Source organism: Trachypithecus francoisi, unplaced genomic scaffold, assembly GCF_009764315.1.
Source record: "Trachypithecus francoisi isolate TF-2019V2 unplaced genomic scaffold, Tfra_2.0 Lachesis_group10, whole genome shotgun sequence".
Taxonomy (NCBI): Eukaryota; Metazoa; Chordata; class Mammalia; order Primates; family Cercopithecidae; genus Trachypithecus; species Trachypithecus francoisi.
In genome coordinates this window covers 3532554-3547044 of record NW_022681455.1, presented here as the reverse complement: position 1 = coordinate 3547044, position 14491 = coordinate 3532554, and the positions used below count along the sequence as shown (strand labels likewise).

At 45.3% G+C, this 14491-nt stretch overlaps 1 long non-coding RNA gene across 1 annotated transcript; it reads left to right on the top strand.

Annotated features, from left to right (window-relative positions):
- The first annotated feature begins 2055 nt into the window (after positions 1 to 2055).
- LOC117086634 lies at positions 2056 to 10934 on the top strand. The gene is made up of 3 exons (XR_004438492.1): positions 2056 to 2114; positions 4307 to 6113; positions 7988 to 10934. It is a non-coding gene; the product is annotated as an uncharacterized LOC117086634 (long non-coding RNA).
- The last annotated feature ends 3557 nt before the right edge of the window (positions 10935 to 14491 follow it).

Below are 14491 nucleotides of genomic sequence, written 5' to 3'. Positions count from 1 at the left end.
CAAGATTGGCCAGTTTGATAATTTCAGCAGGCTCTGCAGAAGAGGGACTGTACCTAGTCGTCTTGTACCTGGTCCTGGGGTGATTAGGGCAGATGGATGGTGGCCCAGAGTATGGAAGCCAGTAAGGGTGGTTGGATGTGGGCTCTGGATGGATTGGTGTGCCTGTGCCAAGCAAACTAGCAGATGGGTCCTTTATCATCTCTAGGAACTGGCTAATTCCTGGAGGGGCCGTCCAGGGTCAGCAAGACCCCATGATGTCAAAGCATCAAATACAGAAACCAGAAACCATGGTGATGACACACACCAATCCCTGTGGACCTCTGGTTGATGGAGAGATTTGATTTTATCTTTTGCGGGAACACAGAGAAAACCAAACGTGGCACACCCGTATGCTTCATGCCAAAGGCCTTCCAACGTGAACAAGGCTATGTGTAGATGTAAATGTTGCTTTTAAAAATTTGAGTGGGTGATATATTTCTGCGGTCCAAAAATTAAAAAGCTTTGAAAGGTTTTGTAGAAAGTATCACTCTGCCTCCTGTCCTTATTCTACCCCTCAAAATTGATTAGTTTCTGGTATATCCTGCCAATATTTCTTCATGCAAATGCCAAACAAATGTAAGCATACACTTTTTAGACAATAGCTAAAAGAATTCCTCTGGAGTCTATATAATTTAGCATTTATGGTCAAAAATAACGTGTCTTGAAGCTATATCTGTATCTTCATCTGTCTATCTATCTTATCTACCTGAAGCACTTCGGAAATAGATGATCTGCTCAAACTTGATGAGTTTTGCTTCTAAAGGGCTTGGCTGATGTGCAGTACATCATATCTTAAATAAGTGTAATTTTATTATTATTCTGGGCAAAGCATTATACTTTCTGTTATTCACTCCTGTCTGTTTTGGGGGTGGAGGTGAGGATGGGGTGGTGGGAGGTGGCCAAGGATGGTGAATTTGCCACAAGCCAAGGGGATGCTCTTGGTCTTACAGATAGTAACCTTGAGAGCAAACTTGTCTCCTGCGGGCACACTCATATTAAACAGTCTTGAGGTAGATGTCCAAACACCAAAATAGCTGCCCATGTATATATTTACAATAGAAATAACTGACCTCAAAATCAGAATACTTAGAAATCATGTCCTGCCACAGTATTTACTCCCTACAAGTGGGAAAAGTCAAATAATGATCTAAATCCGGCTCTGCTAATATAGAAAATGTAATAGGCGGAATTAATTACATTAATGCCACTGGAAATATTATTGTACCAAGACTTTGGAGTTTTCCCAGAAGGCACTTTCACACCAAAAAAAAAAAAAAAAAATCAATAAATAAGCAATTTTTAGAAGTGACTATACCATGCTTTTTCTTTCTCCCTATGAACAAGTGAAAACTTGACATAGGCAATGAGTGTATTGGAAATCTCTGAGTTGAATGAAGAGACAACAGGAACAAATTCACCCATGGAAGTCTAAGCCATAGTATCTCTCATGTCAGAGTGGCCTTGCCTATAGTGTGACTGAAATATTCAGAAGTGTGTTAGGAGGGAGGACCCTCTTCCTAGCCTTAAAGAGTCCCAGCTCACCAGGGAAACATTTCTCCAGGAAGAGTGTGATGGTGGGAAGACAGGGCACTTATATTTCCATGCTCTAACTGTGTCCTCTTGGATGGAACTATTATGGTTGACTGCTGGATTAGACACTCAGAGTTGGTTAGGATGGTCTAGATTTCCTCTCCACCAGATAGATGGTGCTTGATGGGCAATGAACAAGTTTGCTTCGGCAATGCTACTGTGGCTGATTGCCTTTCCTCTAACACATTCTTCCTTAGACACTTCAGTACATTTAGACAGGTCTTACAGCCAAGATTCAAGATCTATTCTTTCTATTCAAAAAGAATTTGAATGTATCATTTATTCTAATCAATTAAGTGTCAATTTTGGAACCTAACATACAAATAGCAACCTTTTATTATGATTTTATTTTATTTTTTAATGACAGGATCTCCCTCTGTCGCCTAGGCTGGAGTGCAATGGCATGATCATGGCTCACTGCAGCCTCGACCTCCTGGACCCAAGTGATCCTCCCACCTCAGCCTCTCAAGTAGCTGGGACTACAGGTGTGTGCCATACTCGGCTAATTTTTTAAAAAATTTAATAAAGACAGGGTCTTGCTATGTTGTCCATGCTGATCTAGAACCCTTGGGCTCAAGCAGCCCTCCTGCCTCAGCCTCCCAAAATACTGGGTCCAAGAAGAAAGAACAGATCTGGAGGTGGAGATTTGGGAGGATCATCACAGAAGAGGAAATAGGTAAAGCCACGATAATGGACTTGATCACCACAAGAGCAGGTATAGAAAGAAAAAGAGTTCTGAGGACTGAGCCCCAGAGCTCCCCAACATTAAGAGGTACCAGCAGAGCAGAGTGAGGTACATGTGAGCTTGTGTTACGCAGCGAATGCTAACTGATACAAGGGCTAATGATACAAGGGCTAATTTCCTTCCTGTGCAAAGAGCTCCTACTCCTCTTTCTTATTCAAAGAACCCCTATGAATCAATAAGTAAAATAAGAATAAAAGGAGAGTGAGAAGGGCCAGGGAATATGAGAAAAGTGAGGAGAATGAGAAGTCTTGGAAGCCAAATGAAGAAAGTGTTTCAAGGAACAGCCAAGGATCAGTGCATAAGAGATAGTTATTATACATACAATGAGGATAGGGAAAGAATGCCAGATTTGAACACAGTGGAAGTCACTGTCGACCTTCACAATAGCAATTTTAGTGGAGTGATGAGAGTGGCAAAGACATGATTGGAATAAAAAGGTGTGTAGTAAAACTTCTCCTTCTCCCTCCTATCAGTTGTCTGCTCATTTCCCAGAACCCCTGCCCCCACCTAGGGAACCACTTTTATTAATTTCTTATTTATACATCAAGAGTTTTTATGCAAATATAAGTATACATGGAAAATATATATTCTCACTCTATACTTTTTAGTGTAAAAGTTAGCATTTTAAGTATACTTCTCTATACCTTGCTATTTTTCCTAAGCTATCCTAAGGCTCTTTCCTATCTGTTCTTAAAGAGCTTCCTCATTCTTGGTTGTCTTCTGTACGATGGTTCTTTATGGACATGCCCTGACCAGTTCCCTGTTGATAGACATGTGGGCTGTCTCCAGTGTTTTATTCATGATTATACAAACAATTCTTCAGTGAATGACCTTTTCACAATACATGTGTGGGTATATTTATAGGGCAATTCTTCCAAAGTAGATTTCTGGGTCCAAGGGTAGATTATAATTTGGTAGATGTTGCAAATTTCCACAGGAGTCATACCAGTTTGCATTCCCATCAGCAGCATGTGTGAATACAGTTAAGTCTCTATTGATGGAAAGTGAGATGACTTCAAATATTTTGCCTTTGCAAAATAAGAAGCAAAGGATACACCTGAATATGCAAAAATTTCTTATGCATGAGAATATATTTGCAGAATAGAGATCCTGATTGATTTGTAGTGGTTCTTTCTATTGTCACATGAAAGAAATTAGCCCTTGTATCAGTTAGCTTTTACTGTATGAGACAAGCTCCAAAGTGGATGGCTAAACAGCTGTTTATTCAGCTCCTGGTTCTTTGGGCCTGCAATATGGATTGGGATTAGCTGGGTGGTTCTGCTCTTTGGGGCCAGGCTGGGCTGATCTTGGCTGGGCTTGTTGAGGAACAGCTAGGGTGGGAGTGCTCAGCCGGGTGGTTTTCTTCTTTCTGCTCCATGGGATCAATCAGCCTCCATCTAGCTGGCCTAGGCTTTTTCACAAGGCAACTCATGGTTCAAGAGCAGTCAGAGACCAAATGCCCTTGCACAAGTGCTTTTCAAGCCTCTGCATCCCATTTGTACTATCCCATTGGCTGAGGCAAGTCAAGTCCAGTGTCCATGTGGTAAGACACTACCCAAGGGCATGGATACAGGGAGGCATGAACAAATCCGGGTCATTACTACAACCAATCCATGGTGGGCCACAGAGGCCTAATCTTCATTCTCTGTCATAAGTATTTTGGGTTACCACTCTAGTCCGTTTATTGATAAAGCAAGGGACTGTGCTAGAAGTGGTGATGATCCTTGAAGCAGCTGATCACAGCAGTTTCAGTTCTGGAATATGAGCTTCCTTACAGTGAAGCTCTTGCCTTCTGTAGAGAGACCACTCATAATGGTGATGGAGCCGTGAGGACTGGGTGCAGGACTATGCGGAATGTGGAATGGCCTCACTTTCTGGCTTTAAAAACAGATTTTTATTTTCCAAAGCTGTCTTCTTTCCTTCACTGACCAGGTGTCCCTCTGGCATTCCACACAACCCGGCAGGACAAGTTTGATCTCTGCTGATTTCAGCTGCTAACATGTTTCAGTGGAAACAGACCACATCCAAGCCACAGCCTTCAGAATCATGCTGGGACAGTTAGGTGACTGAGGAGAAATTTTGACTCATCGAAAATAGTCTTCTTGACCCTTGTTCTCATCCAATTTATATTTTTCATTTCATAAATGGAGTTGACTTGACTGAGTCAGCCCAGGAGCCTGCTATTTTGGGGAGAAAAGTCTATAATAAAATCCATGAAATTAGTCCTCTGAGAGTGTGGGCAGAGAGGTGACAGTGACTGTGCAACCCTTGAGGCATGAGTGTTTCTGTGACGTGATGTTGTCATCCACATGCAGGCCTGAGAAACCAAGGAGAGCCCTTGAAAGAGGGCAGGAAGAGGAGGAGAAAGAGAAGTGACTTTTACTGAGCACCTACTGCATTCCAAGCACAGCACAAGGCACTGTGTATACAGAGACACATAAGATGCTGTCTCAGTCCTGAATAGACATCAGCTAACATGTAAGAAATCCCACAAAAACACAGTATCAAGAAGGAAGAGGAGAAGGTGGAGCAGATAGGGAAGGAGGAAAAATAAAGAAACAAAAGGAATTACTGCAAAACAAGGGTAGTGAGAAGGTACGTCAAAGACCAACCACCTGATGGGGCATTGGAAGATTTTCTTAACCACTGTTGAAAGAGGCCCTGACTATTTCAGTCTCTGGTTCGCCTGCAGATAGCATCAACTCACGGAGAGTTTGAGCTTCAAATCCACTCCTGGCTGCAGGGGCAGGATCCACAGCCTGTTTATCCCCGAGACTGCTCCGCACTTCCAACTCCGATTTGAGAGTTAGAGTTATGTGGCCTGGAAACTTCTTTCTCTAAGCTAAACTCCTTTGACATGTGATTGGCATCCAGACAAGAGTTGAGCAGCTTAAAGTCCCAGGAACTCCTTCAGGGGCCCTTGGATCTTATTAAATGAGATCAGAGCCTGGTGTGTCCTGTTCAGTGCCAGCATTCCCACTCTGAAAAGATGCCTTGCACACAGAAGGCGAGAAACGACCACGCGTTGAGTGAGTGTGTCATTGTGTCTGGAACAGGCTAACGCCTTTCCCGAAGCACCCAGGGTACCCCAGGGAGTCTGGATTTTCTCTGGAAATGACCCCTTCATTCTTTCCCAGCTTGATTTTCAGTAGTCCCGGGGCGGCCATGAGAGGGTCTTTGCTTTTCTCCTTCACTGGAATTTCTCCTCCAGCTCACCAGAAAGAAAAGAAGAAAGAATGAGGAAGTGTACATGACAGGTTCTCTGGGTCTGGCTTATGTGTTCAAGGAACACATTTGGGGCCAGCACCCAAGGATAAGGGGGGGCCCTGCCGTGCTCCCCTGGGGACTGCAGAGGGCAGGGTGTTTGGTTTCTGGGCTCATCAGAAGCAAGGTGGCAGTTGAGGTTTGGAAGATCCCAGCTCATCCAACGGGCAGCAGCCAGATGGCAGGAGCTCCCCCACTGAGCAGGTGGGCTGTGGTCTGGATCCCTGGAAGCCACACAGGCCTGGCTCTGCTCTGCCCCTGCCCTGTGCCCATGGGGAGGCTGGACTTCGGATTGGCTTTGCTGGAGCACCCAGGCACCTGATGGGTAGAGCCTGGCCTGGACCCACCTTGTTCTGTGTGGAGCCCTGATGCCCAGGCTTTCTTCTGCCAGGGATCCTGCTCCCATATTTCATGCTGGAGTGTGTGCCCTCTCCAAGCCCATGGCCCCCAGAACCACTGCCCCGTCATCCATCAGGTACAATGTGGCATAACCAGGAGCGGCGCTCCTGATGGATTCATGACTTCATATGTTGGGTTTACAAACCTGTACCTCCCTTCTCTCTCTCTCTCTGCCTCTCTCTCTCTCTCTCTCTCTCTCTCTCTCTGTCTGTCTCTCCCCCTCTACCCATCTCTCTGTAACACACACGCGCACACACACACACACACACACACAGATCTCAGAACCCACACCACCCTTTCCGTGTGGCTGGCTCTATTACAGTGAGCTAGAAGCCAGTTTTGGAGATGAATTGACTGGAACATCTCTACAAAGTTATATTTTCACAATTTTTTTTTTAAGAGACAGTGTCTCTCTGTGGCCCAGGCTGGAGTGCAGTGGTGCCATCACAGTTCACTGCAGCCTCAACCTCCTTGGCTCAAGCGATCTTCCCACCTCAGTCTTCTGAGTGGCTGGGACTACAGGCACTTGCCACCATGCGCATCTAACAGGCTTGATTAGAGTTTTTCGTTGACTTTATTATCTTCTTGATAATTAATCTGAAAAACCGACATTGAGCAGGGCCCAGATTATGGTTTCCTTGGTAGGTTGGCGGGAGTACCCCCAATTCTTTAGCAAGCCTGGCTGTTTTCCTTCTCATACACAAAGTGGTCAAGCCTGCTCTTGGCAACCATGATTGACTGCGTTCACTCCCTTCCCTGATTCTCTTATCCAGATAGGTCCAAGTGCCATTCTTTTGTTACTTGCTTGCTATTAGTAGTTGTTACTATACTTCAGCAGTGAAGTAATTATTGCTGTAATTGTTCCCTTATAGTTATGTGCTTATTTATTAATTTTTCTTTATTATTATTATTATTTTTTGAGACAAAGTTTCACTCTTGTCACCCAGGCTGGAGTGCAGTGGCGTGATCTCAGCTCACTGAAACTGCCACCTCCTGGGTTCAAGTGATTTTCCTGCCTCAGCCTCCTGAGTAACTGGGATTACAGTTGCCCACCACCATGCCCACCTTTTTTGTGTTTTTAGTAGAGACAAGGTTTTACCGTGCTGGCCAGGCTGGTCTTGAACTCCTAACCTCAGGTGATTTGCCCACCTTGGCCTTCCAAAGTTCTACGATTATAAACGTGAGCTACCGCGCCTGGCTAATTTTTTGTGTTTTTAGTAGAGATGGAGTTTCACCATGTTGGCCAGGCTGGTCTTGAACTCCTGACCTCAGGTGATCCACCTCACCCTCCCAAAGTGCTGGGATTACAGGCGTGAGCCACTGCACCTGGCCTATAGTTACGCATTAATAAGTGTCAGAGCTGCTGTGGTAAGTCACAAAGGCGGCACTAGAGCACAGTCATTGTACAGTCTTTGGAATCAAACTGACCCAAGTTCAAACCTGGCTAAACCACTAAACAGCCATGTAACTCTGAGCCAGTCACATGACCTCTCAGCCTCAGTTTACTCAACTGAAGACAGAGAGAATAACTACTTGTCCGGGTCGTTATGGGAATTAAATGAGATAAAGGATATAAATCTGTTAGCACAGTGTCTAGGATACGTGGCCCACCGAAGATAGAGCCTGTTACTAGAGATCTATTTTTGGAGCAATCTATATTAGAGTTTGGTCTAGAAAAACTTGTATTTGTTTCCTTACAGATGAAGCAAGCTGTTCATATTAGTATATACCAATTTGTATTTATAAGTGAGTGTAAGAAGGGTTTGCGTGATTCATAGCTTGCGTGTGTATGACTGGGTTCAGAGGGAAAGCCAGGGCCTGTTGGTTTCTGAGGTTGGAGCAGACCCTGCCCTCCCGTGGGCATCCTGTGCTCTCTGGTGGTGCTGTGAGCTGGACGGGTCATTGCTCAGACTCAATAAGACTTTTCTCATCTCTTCATGGCTAATTCAGATGAAAACGCTCAGCACGGATCTGAAGACTGTACCGTAGGACCGGGACGGAGAGAAACAGGGTGAAGAAAGCAGCTGAAGATCAGAGTTTGTTTTGAAAGTAACCAGCTTTTGTGCATCACTGTTCACACTTGTGGAAGAAAAGCCCTGGGGCATGCTGTAGAATTTCAGCCTCCCTGGTGGGTGTTGGCCCTGCTGTCTGTCCCTGTTGGAGGAGCTGAGATGCTGCCTGGCCCCCTCGTCCCGCAGACATAGGCACTCACACACAGAATGACTTCACAGCCCAGCTCCTTGCTGCCTTTAACTCAGTGAATCTGCTGTCGCACTGTTTGTTGACCTTGAGGTATAAACGCCTGATTATAGTACAAGGAGTCGTCTCTTCCCCGGGTATTAAAAACATTGTTAGGGGTCAAAATCTCAAACCAAGAGAGCAGGCTCTGATGGTAGGATTGCAGCACTCAGCCTGTGGGCAGAGGAAGGGTGGAGGATCAGTGTCACAATAAAGGAAAATGCCTGGTCCTACCCAGAAGTCGACCCTGAAAATGTTGAATATGGACCCTGAATTGTCTTAGCAAAGCTGTGATGAAATGACAAGCTTAGCTTCAGGACTAAGCGGACTTGTTAGAATCCAGCTTCCTCTATGAACGGACTTGATGGAAAGCCAAGCATGTGAGGGAAGCCCCCGGCCTACCATACCGTCTCCTGCTTGAAGCTTTTGGGAGTTTTCAAGGAGGTGCAGAGATTTTAGTTTCTGTAAAACCACTGGATAGCTGTGATCATGACCTCAAAGTCCACCCTCCCCCACTGTCTTCCTTCTGCTGGAATTTGGTGTGATTAAAAGGATTTGGGCTTTAAGTCTGAGAGACATGGATTTAAATTCTCCTTCTGCCTGCATTCAATCACTGGTCTCACAAGCAGGTGAAGGGCAGATACTCTGCATGGGCTCTGGGGTTACAGACAAGGCAGATGAGGGTCCTGACCCTGAGGGGGTTTACATTCTAGCTGGAATGACATGCAATGCAGTGGTTAGTTACAACAGGGATTGTGACCAGGTAAGTCGTGTACCATGGAGAAACCCATGTGGCTGCAGGTCCACGGGGGCTTTCATGAGTGAGTGACTTGACTGAGTGCTGAAATGTGGAAGGAGGATAAGTGAGGGGTGGGACATAGAGAAGAGCAGCCAGAGCGAGAACAGCATGTGCAAAGGCCCTGCGGCAGGAAGGAATCTGGCCCAAGCATGGCGACACTTCAGTTTACTACCTGCTTCCCTATATTGGTCAAGAGGAGTGAGTGAGGCTGGGCACAGTGGCTCAGGCCTGCAATCCCAGCATTTTGGGATGCCAAGGCTGGGGGATGGCTTGAGGCCAGAAGTTTGAGACCAACCTGGGCAACATAGTGGGACCCCCATCTCTATAAAACGTTTTTTAAAAGTATCCAAGGGCAGTGATACACATTGTAGTCCTAGCTACTCAGGAGGCTGGAGGATTACTTGAGCCCAGGAGGCCAAGGATGCAGAGGCCTATGATTGCACCACTGCACACTGCACTCCAACCTTGGTGACAGTGTGAGACCCTGTCAAAGAAAAAAATAAAAGAGTGCATTGTAAAGAACAAACAATGAGTGTGAAGTGCCATGTTGGCTGGCTCATAATAGGTCTTCTCTTTTGTCCAAGGACTTTGAGTGTCCACCTCCTCCTTATTAAAGCCCTCTCAAACTTTGCTTTTCTTGAAAAAGGTGGAATTTAGATGATTTTGCAGCAGTTGGGATCCAGGAAGCCAGAAGCCCCACATAGCCCAGGACTGGCCTGTGAATGATAAAGAGGTGGAATTGTGTTATTGAGCAAATGAGTAGGTGGCAGATGGCTACTGCCTCAACAGCTCTTGGTGGGACTGGGTACCAGGGTGTGCGTTTTCTACCGTACCTACCTTTGTCAAAAAATTACTGGTTCCTTCCTCACACTGCATGAACAAGCCACATGACTACAGGATTTCTCATAGATAGGTTTCAACTGAGCCTTAATTGTTCATACGGATAGATTAATTATTCAAGCTGATGAATCAGAGGGTGTAGCGTGTGGGTTCACCAGTAAAACAAGAGCCTGTGTGGACAGAGTTTGGCAGAGACAGGACCTCCTGCTCTGCCCAATTTAATTTAACGCATGCCTGGGCGAGGGGTTTCTTCAGTCCTGACTTACCCTTGACTTCTGGGCTGCACTCTGTGGGTTTCAGGAGTGACTTCTCTAACACCTTCTGGACCAGGAGGAGAAGCATTGTTAGGGCTTGTCCCTGGGGTGTGTCTGGGCTCTGAGGCCAGGCTATGTTGATCTTGAATTGATGATGGCTCTGCCAAGGTTGCTTTGTGTTTGCTTCTTGGTCGCTCGTTGTGAAATGTGTTCGGTAGTAGTCATGAAGCAGATCTTTGGCATAAATTCTCATCCCAGCAAGGAGTGCATGAAATTGAAAATCGGCAGAGCCAAGGAGAGGGAGTCCAGGCTCCAGACCAATGTGGAGTTCTTGGAGATGTCCCACCTGGATGGTGGGAGCAGCCTCTCTGGGGCCTCTGAACGCTCTGCTGCCCCACGTCACCTCCTCACCCTGGCAGAGCCCGGCTCGCTCCGGGGACCCCACTTTCCTTTCACCGCTTCCAGGAGAGGCTGCTAATTTTCCATTCCTCCAAGGTCTGTACATTACCACTTGCAGACCAAAAGCTCTCTCCTGCCCAAGCACGAGTATCTCTGAGGCTCCAGCTCCTCTACCCTCCATCCCATCATCCAGGGCCTCATAGTTCCTCATGGTGCCTCCTCACTTGCAGGCATGCTGACAGTGCAGCCTTAGCGCCTCGCACTCTAGCCCTCCAAACACACTGCCTTCTGCTGGCCTTGGACACGCACTCCCGTGGCCACAAGCTGGATTCTAATGATATGAAACCGTGCAACCTATAAAAGAATAAAATCAAACCATATATATATATATGTATATATACACAAAAGTATATCTAAATGTATACACATGTATATATGTGTATATATAGTATATATACAGTATACATACACATATATACAGTTTACATACATATATAGTATATATAGTATATATACACAGACATGTGTATAATGTATATATAGTACATATATACACAGACATATATGTGTGTATAATGTATATATATACACACAGACATATATATGTATAAATACACATGTATGTATAATATATACATACATGTGTATATAATTGCAAAATATAGATAAAATTAATCATTTAAACCATTTTTAAGTGTAAACTCCAGTGGCATTTAAGTACATTTATAATGTTATGCAACAATTGCCACCATCCATCTCCGGAACTTTTCCATCTTCCCGAACTGAAACTCTGCACCCCTGAAACGCTAACTCCCAATTCTCCTCCCCCAGCTCCTGGCAATCCCTCTTCTATTTTCTGTCTCTGCGAGTCTGACTCCTCTGGGTACGTCATACGAGTGCAATCACATGGTGTTTGTCTCTCCAGGGACTGGCTTGTTTAGCATAAGGTACTCAAGTTTCCCTCGTGTTGTGGCATGTGACAGGATTTCCTTCCTTTTTGAGGCTGAATCGTATTCCATTGTGTGAATATACTCCATTTTGTTTACTCCTCCACGGATGAATAGTTGGGTTTCCACTTTTCAGCTGTTGTGAATAAAGCTGCTATGAACAAAGTATCTATCTGAGCCTCTCCTTTCAATTCTTTTGGGTGTATACCCACAAGTGGAATTGCTGGATCACGTGGTAACTCTATGTTTAACTTTTGAGGAACTGCCAAACTGTTTTTCTCAGCAACGGCCCCATTTTACACTCCCGCTAGTAATCCGCCAGGGTTCCAATTTCTCTACATCCTCGCCAGCACTTGCTATTTTCCATTTTGTTTGTTTGTGTTTAAATAATAGCCATCCTAATGGGTATAAAGTGATAGCTTATTGTGGATTTGGCTTGCATTTTGATTGGCCTCTCCCTAATGATAGCGATGCCGAGTGCTTCTTTTCATGCGTTTATTGGCCGTTTGTGTGTCTTCTTTGGAGAAACGTCTATGCAAGTTCTTTGCCCATGTTTGAATTGGGTTGCTTGGATTTTCTGTGTTGCATTGTGGGAGTGCTCTATATATTTTTGGTTGGCAGTTTTTTCTCCCATTCCATGGGTTGCCGTTTCACTGTGTCCTTTGATGGACAACAGTTTTTAATCTTGTTTAAGTCCAAGTGATCTATTTTTCCTTCTGTCACTTGCACTTTTGTTGTCATACCCAAGAAATCATTGCCAAAGCCAGTGTTGTGAAGCTTTTCTCCTATGTTTTCCTGTAGATTTTTTATAGTTTTAACTTTAATATTTATGTTTCTGATCCATTTTGAGTTAATTTTTGTATATCATGTAAGGAAAGCATTCAAATTTATTCTTCAGCATATGAATATCCAGTTTTCTCGGCATTATTTGGTAAAAAGACTGCCCTCTTTCCATTGAATGATTTGGTACCCTTGTTGCAAATCATTTTGCTGTGTGTGCAAGGGTTTATTTTGGGTCCACTCAGTCACCCGCTTCCTGCCTGCAAACCGACTAACCCTGAGATCAATGGAGAAAAGTGTGTGTTTAAATAAATGACTCCTGCCTCATTTCTGACCCTGTGCTTTCTATGTACATACACAGGGACACACTCAGACACACAGAGACACACATACTAAGACACACAGATACACACACACAGAGACACACATGTTAAGACACACAGATATGCACACACACTGACACAGATGTACACACACACACAGACACACAGATATATACAAAAGATAGGCACACGCAAGCACACTCCCAGAAACACGTACTCACAGAGGCGCACACAGACACACACACACATACACACAAGCACACACACTCAGCAGATATATCAGAGAGTTTTTCTGAATTTTAGTTCAGAAAAATGCACTGGAAGGAGCCTGGAAGGAGTCCTCACTGCCCTAAAGTAGGAGGAGACTGGTGGCCAAGAGGAAGAAGTAGAAGTGAAGAAGTAGAAGTGAGCTGTCTCTGCCCAGCTGCCCCTGGGCTCTGCTCCTCTCGCCTCTCACAGTGGGGCTGGCTGAGTTCAGTCCCTGGTATTGCAGACCTGAAGAATGCATGGAACATCTTTATGCTGGGAATTGGGAGGAAGATGGATCAGCCTTGCAGAAATCCTTGGAAGACAAGACAACAGGCTCCTTCCCCGTGTTGGGGTGGCGAATATCCAAGTTACTGGTGGAGAATCCATATGGGTCTGCAGCAGCCCCAACTCTCGCCTCCTCAGAAAAAAGAATTTGACTGAGGGGCATAAGGCAGGAAAAAGAGACCAAGGCAAGTTTCAGAGCAAAGTGGAAGTTTATTTAAAAGCTTTAGAGCAGGAAAGAAAGGAAAGTACACTTGGAAGAGACCCAAGCAGGCGACTTGGAAGTCAAATGCCCCATTTCACCTTGATCCTGGGACTTTATATGCTAGCCCCTTCCCAGCATCTCGCGACCCTTTCCCCTCGTTTTTCTCGTAGTGGGGGCTGCCTGCACGCGGTGCTCTCTTTATGCTTGGGAGGTGAGCACGTGCGTGTGTTGACTAGAGTTGTACACCCGCTCATCTGAGACTTTCTTACCTTTCCGGTGGAATGCCCCTGAAGATCATGTCTCTTAATGCACATGTCCAAGCTTACTCCCCGGATTCATGAGATTTTACTGGAAGCGTCTGACTCCCAATTTCAAGTGTTTTTATATACTGGGAAATTGCCTTTCCCTGGTGCCTGCAACCAATTATCACCTTAGTGTGACAGCTGTGGGCCATCAGGAAATTGCCTTTCCCTGGTGCTGTCTGCCAATTCTCATTTTTAGAGAGGCAGTGTGGCAACTGCCAAACCATCACCTGATGGTCTCCTGACATTTCTGGTGGGCAGGTGTTGGGGAGCCCTCTCCTGCCTTGCTCATGCCTGGCTAGCTACCTACTGTAACACTGGAAGGCCTGGGGTACACGGGAGGAACTTGCAGAAGTTGGTCAGGGAAAGCTGCGGCTGATGGCAGGGCCAGGAAGGGGGCCCATCTTAGCAGCTCAGATTCCCTTTACACTCGAGTCGCCTTCTCTCCCCATGCATGCTTCCTGTGTTATTGATCCTTCAGGTCTCAGCTCATTAAAGACAACAAGAACTTATGTTTATTAAGAGCATACTCTGTGCCAAGAACTATACACGCATTTTCTCTTTTAATCTTCAGAATAACCCATGAGTTGGGCAACATCAACATCATCATCACCTTCTTCTACTTTTTCATTTTTAAATGAAGAAATTGAGCTCAGTGGTGAATTTGCTTGCTTGAGATCATGTAGGTGGGAGGATTTGAGCCTGAGTCTGACTCCGATTCCAGGGCTCCATTCTTAACTTCCTCACTCTCTCATCCCTCCCAGACCATTTTGGCCAATCTGGATTAGGGGTGCGGGTACCTCCCTCACTTCTGCCAAACCAGTGCTCTGCAGGTG